This window comes from Lucilia cuprina, chromosome 4 (genome assembly GCF_022045245.1).
Source record: "Lucilia cuprina isolate Lc7/37 chromosome 4, ASM2204524v1, whole genome shotgun sequence".
Lineage (NCBI taxonomy): Eukaryota > Metazoa > Arthropoda > Insecta > Diptera > Calliphoridae > Lucilia > Lucilia cuprina.
In genome coordinates this window covers 56,735,942-56,744,679 of record NC_060952.1, presented here as the reverse complement: position 1 = coordinate 56,744,679, position 8,738 = coordinate 56,735,942, and positions in this window count along the sequence as shown.

Sequence of the window (8,738 nt, the reverse complement as noted above, 5' to 3'; positions counted from 1 at the left end):
AAGAATTGTCCACTCACTAATGATGGTTTCAATATGGCGTGGACAAACCTTATCGAACGATATGAGAGTTCCCGTATTCTTGTTAATTCACAATTGAAAACTCTGTTTAATTTATTGAATATTCCTATTTCTAAAGAATCTGGTAGCTGTATAAAACAACTCCAACAATCAATAAACGATTGTATAAAAAATCTTTCGCTGCTTCAAATAGATACCAAAAACTAGGACGTTATCTTTGTTTTTATTTGTGCAAAATGTCTTCCTGATATAAGCTTACATTTATGGCAACAACATTTAGGGAATAGTAAAGAATTACCCACTTGGCAGGAAATGGATAGCTTTTTAGCTTCTAGATATCAATCTCTTGAAGGCTTCGCGGATATAAGAACTAATTCGTCTGATTCTCAATATAACTATAAGAAATATAATCCGAAGAAACAGATTCTCAATAATTCTAAAAAAATTAATACATTTCAAAAAGTTAAAACAGATAAGCCTCTAAAATGTCCACTTTGTCAAGAACAACATCCCTTCAGGTTTTGTCCCACTTTCATATCAATGTCAAGTGAAGATCGATATTCGTTGGGTAAAAAACAAAGGCGGTGTACTAACTGTCTAGCAGCCTCACATGATCATAAATCTTGTAAAAGTCAATTCAGATGTTCATTCTGTAAACAGAAACATCATTCCCTTTTACACCGATCCGAAAATCATCCTGTAATCCAAATAGCTAATACTAGACCCTTTAATGATTACGCAACGAACAATAATAATAATAATAACAATAATAATAATAATAATAATAATAATAATAATAATAATAATAATAATAATAATCACGATTCACACCCCTCACAAACCGTTGGCAATCCTCGTGATAACCCCGAAACTTCAGCTGCTGCTGCCGCAAGATTACGTCAAGCATATTCAACCCATCTACAGTCCACAACACATAACTCTGTTATCCTTTGCACAGCTTTAGTTGATGTTTGTGTAGGTGATGTGCGTTGTACCGTTAGAGCTTTTATTGATTCAGCCTCAGAGGCCACCTTTATCTCTAAAAAACTACAAGCTTCTCTGGCAATTCCCACAAAAAATTCACATACCACTATAACTGGTCTTAGCTACTGCTACTGCTACTCGAATTTGTACTATTACTATAAGTTCACCTCTAGAAAAACTCTTTAAAACTTCAACCGATGCATTCGTTGTTAATAAACTGGCAGGAAACTTACCGTGTTATCATGGCTTCAAAAACACCCCTCGCATTGGACCACTTTCGTCGCCAACAGAATCACGTCTATAGTAGAAAAAGTTGGAAATGATAAATGGCGTCATGTTTCCTCCAAAGATAACCCAGCTGATTTGGGATCTCGAGGCCTTACTGCAAAGGATTTGATAAGAAACGATCTATGGTGGCATGGACCAACGTGGCTTAAACTCCCTAGTTCTGAATGGCCATCAGAAAAATCTTGTCAAAACCATTATATTTAACTGCAAGACTTGTGTTTTATTTAAGAAAAAGCAAAATCAAAAACTCATGGCTTAACTTCCCCCTGAACGTACATTCCTTTCACGGGCCCATTTAATATAAAGTAATTTGCAGGTCGCGGATGTAAAATCACTAAAGGTTATGTTCTAGTATTTCTTTGCTTTGCTACGAAAGCAATTCATTTGGAAGCCACCAGTGAACTTTCAACCCAAGCCTTTTTAGTAGCATTCTTCCGTTTTTTCTCCCACTGAGGCACCCCACAAGTTCTGTTCTCTGAAAATGGCGCTGCATTTGTAGGCGCAACCAATATATTCAATAAAACCCAAGAAAATCTCTTATCCCAAGTACGAACTAACATCCAGTCTCAGAATGCATTTCAAAACATCGAGTGGTGTTTTAACCCCCCTGGAGCTCCTCATATGGGAGGACTATGGGAGGCAGGAGTAAAAAGTTTTAAATCACATCTTAAGAAAGTTACTCATGCACAAACTTTTACCTTTGAAGAATTCACCACGATGCTTTCAAGAATCGAAGCTTGTCTTAACTCAAGGCCATTAAGTCCTTAAGTTAAGTCAACAACAACCCAGAAAGAAATCTGTTGCAGTCAACAATTTTACGACCGACTGTAATAGTCAAAATCCGGTTTGCTGGCGAATGGCGTGATGTACGTGGCATTATAAACCCTTCAGTTGAAACCATTCAAATTGGAGAATATTTACCAACCCGTCATCGTCTGCCACTTGAAAGGTCAGGTTCCAATCGTTTTTGCAAAATAGCTTTTAGACCACATTTTATCAGAAGACCTGTGGTCATTATAAATGCCTCAGTAACCAAGGAGTTACCACAGTTTCAGCGACCACTAGAGCTAGATGCGTCCATTGCTGAGCCATACAGAAACATGTATCTGGCAGATCCAAGATTTTATAACGAGTCAGAAATCGACTTAATTCTCGGCGCTGACGTTTATCCTCATATCATCAAATCAGAAGTTCGTCCACCCACACTCAACTCTCCGATAGTCCAGGACACCGTATTAGGCTGGATTCTAATCGGAAATGTTCGCCGATCGTAAATCATATTCTATTATATTTAAACATTATAAACAATTTTATATACATTTAAAATTTGTGTAGAAATGTAATTATGAATTATGCCAATGAATTATTATTCAGTATATACTATGAATTATTTTAAAAATATAATGAATTAGCTATAATTAATCATAAACTCTGAAAGTTGTTTCTTCATAAACATTGAATTTTGTTTAAACTGTTAAACTGTTTCTTAAAAAAAATTAAATGAACTGTGCTATTAATTATGCCAAATCTGTAATTATTCTTAAAAAGAAAGAAAACGGAAAACATTATCTTTTTGTTTGTAAAAAATTTAATTTATTTTATCACTCAATATCGTACATATTGTGTATCTTTTTTTTACATTTATTCTAATTTGCCATAAAACTATTTTGAATTTATTTATTTATGAAATTTTCCCGAAGTCTTGGAATAACCATCCTGTCCTCTTGTGTTTTTGCGTAACCGCAACGGGGCCGGAATGTTTAGATCAAGAGAATTATTTAGTATTTATTATTTATTATGTAATTATTTAAATCGCCCATAATTAATTTACCACCAGTATACTGGAAATCATATCATTTGGTGGTTGTTTTTCCTTAATCTCTTTTGTTCTCTCATTGCTTAATTCGCTGTAAAGTTTCATTACTTTTATTGTTTTATGCTTATTATTTATTGATTTTGTAAAAATCAAGTCAGTTGTGCAGTAACTATCAACCAATAAACAAACAAACAAAAGAGTACATCAATAATAAACCAGTTCTTTTAATACAACAACAACCCTTATTGTGTCTTTCGTTTTATGCATTTACTTTCAAAGTAAGATTAAAATAATATAAGAAATATGCAATATTTAGAAGTGATATATTTGTATCCTACCCCCCATATAATCACTATCCAATTTTTGTAAAAATTCATTATGCCACAAATTATATACCAAAACAAAGTGCGACTGTAATGCTTTAAAATGATGCATAAACGATTGTTCTGGCATAAAAACTGTCAAAGTTATTCGCAACCATATCGGAACCTCAAATCACAGTGTTTTTAAACATAGTTTTTAACATAGACAATTCTACCGATCCTTCAAATTGACCATTTTTTAGACAAACACATTATGCCACAAATGATATACCAAATTAAAGCGCAATCATACTGCTTTAAAATGATGTATAAATGACTGTCATAGCATGAAAACTGTCAAAGTTATTCACAACCATATCGGAACCTCAAATTACCGCCTTTTTAAACCTGGAAAAATAATTCTACCGATCTATCCAATTGGCCATTTTCTAAAACTACATTATGCAATAAATTATATACCAAAACAAATGGCAATTTTAATGCTTAAAAATGGTGTATAAACGACTGTCGTAGCACGAAAACTGCCAAAGTTAATTGCAGCCATATCGGAACCTCAGATTACTGCATTTGATATATAGAACAAAAATTCTACCGATCTATCAAATTGACCAATTTGTAAAAACGCACATTATGGTACAAATGATATACAACATTAAAGTGCATTTTTAATGTTTTAAAATGATGCATAAATGACTGTCATAGCATGAAAACTGTCAATGTTATTTGCAACCCTATCGGAACCTCAAATTACCCCGTTTTTATAGCTGTGAAAATAATTCTACCGATCTATCCAATTAGCCATTTTCTAAAAATATATTATGCAACAAATGATATACTAAAACAAATTGCAACTATAATGCAATAAAAAGATATATAAACGACTGCTATAACATCAAAACTATAAATGATATTTACAACCATATCGGAGCCTTAAATTACCGCATTTCTAAACCTGTACCAATAAATATACCAATCTATCCTATTTTTGTAAAAACTCATTATGCCACAAATTATGCACCAAAACAAGGTGCAACCGTAATGCTTTAAAATAATGCATAAACTATTGTCCTTGCATAAACCCCGTCAATGTTATTTGCAACTATATGGGAACATCAAATCACAGCGTTTTTAAACATAGAACAACAATTCTACCGATCCTTCAAATTGACCATTTTTTAGACGAACACATTATGCCACAAATGATATACCAAATTAAAGTGCAATCATAATGCTCTAAAATGATGCATAAATGACTGCCATAGCACGAAAACAGACAAAGTTATTCACAACCAGTTAGTTAATTGCAACCACATCGGAACTTCAGATTACAGCGTTTATTAAACATAGAACAATAATTCTACCGATCTATCAAATTGACCAATTTGTAAAAACACACATTATGCTACTAATGATATACCATATTAAAGTGCAATCATAATGCTTTAAAATGATGTCTAAATGACTGTCATAGCGTGAAAACTGTCAATGTTATTTGCAGCCATATCGAAACCTTAAATTACCGCGTTTTTAAAGCAGTGAAAAAAATTCTACAGACCTATCCAATTAGCCATTTCCTAAAAATATATTATGCAACAAATTATATACCAAAACAGAGTGCAACTATAATGCAATAAAAAGATATATAAACGACAGCTATAACATGAAAACTATAAATGATATTTGCAACCATATCGGAGCCTTAAATTACCGCATTTCTAAACCTGTACCAATAAATATACCGATCTATCTAATTTTTGTGAAAATTCATTATGCCATAAATTATACACCAAAACAAAGAGCAACTGTAATGCTTTAAAATGATGCATAAACGATTGTCCTAGCAAAAAAACTGTCAATGTTATTTGCAACCATATCGGAACCTCAAATCACAGCGTTTTTAAACATAGAACAACAATTCTACCGATCCTTCAAATTGACCATTTTTTATACGAACACATTATGCCACAAATGATATACCAAATTAAAGTGCAATCATAATGCTCTAAAATGATGCATAAATGACTGTCATAGCATGTAAACTGTCAAAGTTATTCACAACCATATCGAAACCTCAAATTACCGCCTTTTTAAACCTGATAAAATAATACTACCGATCTATCCAATTGGCCATTTTCTAAAAATACATTATGCAATAAATTGTATACCAAAACAAATGGCAATTTTAATGCTTTAAAATGGTGTATAAACGACTGTCCTAGCACGAAAACTGCCAAAGTTAATTGCAGCCATATCGGAACCTCAGATTACTGCGTTTATTAAACATAGAACAATAATTCTACCGATCTATCAAATTGGCCAATTTGTAAAAACACACATTATGCTACAAATGATATACCATATTAAAGTGCAATCCGAAAGCTTTAAAATGATGGATAAATGAATGTCATAGCATGAAAACTGTCAATGTTAATTGCAACCATAGCGGAACCTCATATTACCGCGTTTTTAAACATAGAACAATAATTCTACCGATCTATCAATTCGACCAATTTAAAAAAACACACATTATGCTACAAATGATACACCATATTAAAGTGCAATCATAATGCTTTAAAATTATGCCTAATGACTGTTATAGCGTGAAAACTGTCAATGTTATTTGCAGCCATATCGGAAGCTCAAATTACCGCGTTTTTAAAGCTGTGAAAATAAATCTACCGATCTATCCAATTTGCCATTTTCTAAAAATATATTATGCAATAAATTATGTACCAAAACAAATGGCAACTATAATGCCATTAAACGATATATAAACGACTGCTATAACATGAAAATTATAATTGATATTTGCAACCATATCGGAGCCTTAAATTACCGCATTTTTAAACCTGTACCAATAAATATACCGATCTATCCAATTTTTGAAAATATCATTATGCCACAAATTATACACCAAAACAAGTGCAACTGTAATGCTTTAAAATAGAACATACCGATCCATCACATTGACCATTTTTTAGACGAACACATTATGCCACAAATGATATACCAAATTAAAGTGCAATCATAATGCTTTAAAATTATGCATAAATGACTGTCATTTAAACATAGAACAATAATTCTACCGATCTATCAATTCGACCAATTTAAAAAAACACACATTATGCTACAAATGATACACCATATTAAAGTGCAATCATAATGCTTTAAAACTATGCCTAATGACTGTTATAGCGTGAAAACTGTCAATGTTATTTGCAGCCATATCGGAAGCTCAAATTACCGCGCTTTTAAAGCTGTGAAAATAAATCTACCGATCTATCCAATTTGCCATTTTCTAAAAATATATTATGCAATAAATTATATACCAAAACAAATGGCAACTATTATGTCATTAAACGATATATAAATGACTGCTATAACATGAAAATTATAATTGATATTTGCAACCATATCGGAGCCTTAAATTACCGCATTTTTAAACCTGTACCAATAAATATACCGATCTATCCAATTTTTGAAAATATCATTATGCCACAAATTATACACCAAAACAAGTGCAACTGTAATGCTTTAAAATAGAACATACCGATCCATCACATTGACCATTTTTTAGACGAACACATTATGCCACAAATGATATACCAAATTAAAGTGCAATCATAATGCTTTAAAATGATGCATAATGACTGTCATAGCGTGAAAACTGTCAATGTTATTTGCAGCCATATCGGAACCTTAAATTACTGAGTTTTTAAAGCTGTGAAAATAATTCTACCGATCTATCTAATTAGCCATTTTCTAAAAATATATTATGCAACAAATTATATATCAAAACAAATGGCAACTATAACGCAATAAAACGATATATAAACGACTGCTATAACAAGAAAACTATGAAAGATATTTGCAACTATATCGGAGCCTTAAATTACCGCATTTCCAAACCTGTACCAATAAATGTACCGATCTATTCAATTTTTGTAAAAATTCATTATGCCACAAATTATACACCAAAACAAAGTGCAACAGTAGTGCTTTAAAGTGATGCATAAACGATTGTCCTGGCATGAAAACTGTCAAAGTTATTTGTAGCCATATCGGAACCTCAAATCACAACGTTTTTAAACATAGAACAACAATTCTACCGATCCTTCAAATTGACCATTTTTTAGACGAACACATTATGCCACAAATTATACACCAAAACAAAGTGCATCTGTAGTGGTTTAAAATGATGCATAAACGATTGTCTTGGCATAAAAACTGTCAATGTTATTCACAACCATATCGGAACCTCAAATTACCGACTTTTTAAACCTGGGAAAATAATTCTATCGATTTATCCAATTGGCCATTTTCTAAAAATACATTATGCAACAAATTATATACCAAAACAAATGGCGAATACCGACATTTGAAACCTGGGAAAATAATTCCACCGATCTATCCAATTGGCCATTTTCTAAAAATACATTATGCAATAAATTATATACCAAAACAAATGGCAATTTTAATGCTTTAAAATGGTGCATAAACGACTGTCGTAGCACGAAAGCTGCCAAAGTTAATTGCAGCCATATCGGAACCTCAGATTACCGCGTTTGATATATAGAACAATAATTTTACCGATCTTTCAAATTAACCAATTTGTAAAAACACACATTATGCTACAAATGATATACCATATTAAAGTGCAATCCTAATGCTTTAAAATGATGGATAAACGTTGCAATGTTATATGCAACCATATCGAAACCTCAAATTACCGCGTTTTTAAACATAGAACAATAATTCTAACGATCCATCAAATTGACCATTTTTTAGACGAAAAGATTATGCCATTGACCATCTTTTAGACGAAAAGATTATGCCACAAATGATATACCAGATTAAAGTGCGTGAAAACTGTCAATGTTATTTGCAGCCCTATCGGAACCTCAAACTACCGCGTTTTTAAAGCTGTGAAAATATTTCTACCGATCTATCCAATTGGCCATTTTCTACAAATATATTATGCAATAAATTATATACCAAAACAAATGGCAATTTTAATGCTTTAAAATGTTGCATAAACACGAAATGTCCTAGCACGAAAACTGCCAAGGTTAATTGCAACCATATCTTAACCTTAGATTACAGCTTTTATTATAAATAGAAGAATTATTCTACCGAACTATCAAATTGACCAATTTGTAAAAACACACATTATGCTAGAAATGATATACCATATTAAAGTGTAATCATAATGCTTTAAAATGATGCAAAAAAGACTGTCATAGCATGAAAACTGTCAAAGTTATTCACAACCGTATCGGAACCTCAAATTACCGCCTTTATAAACCTGG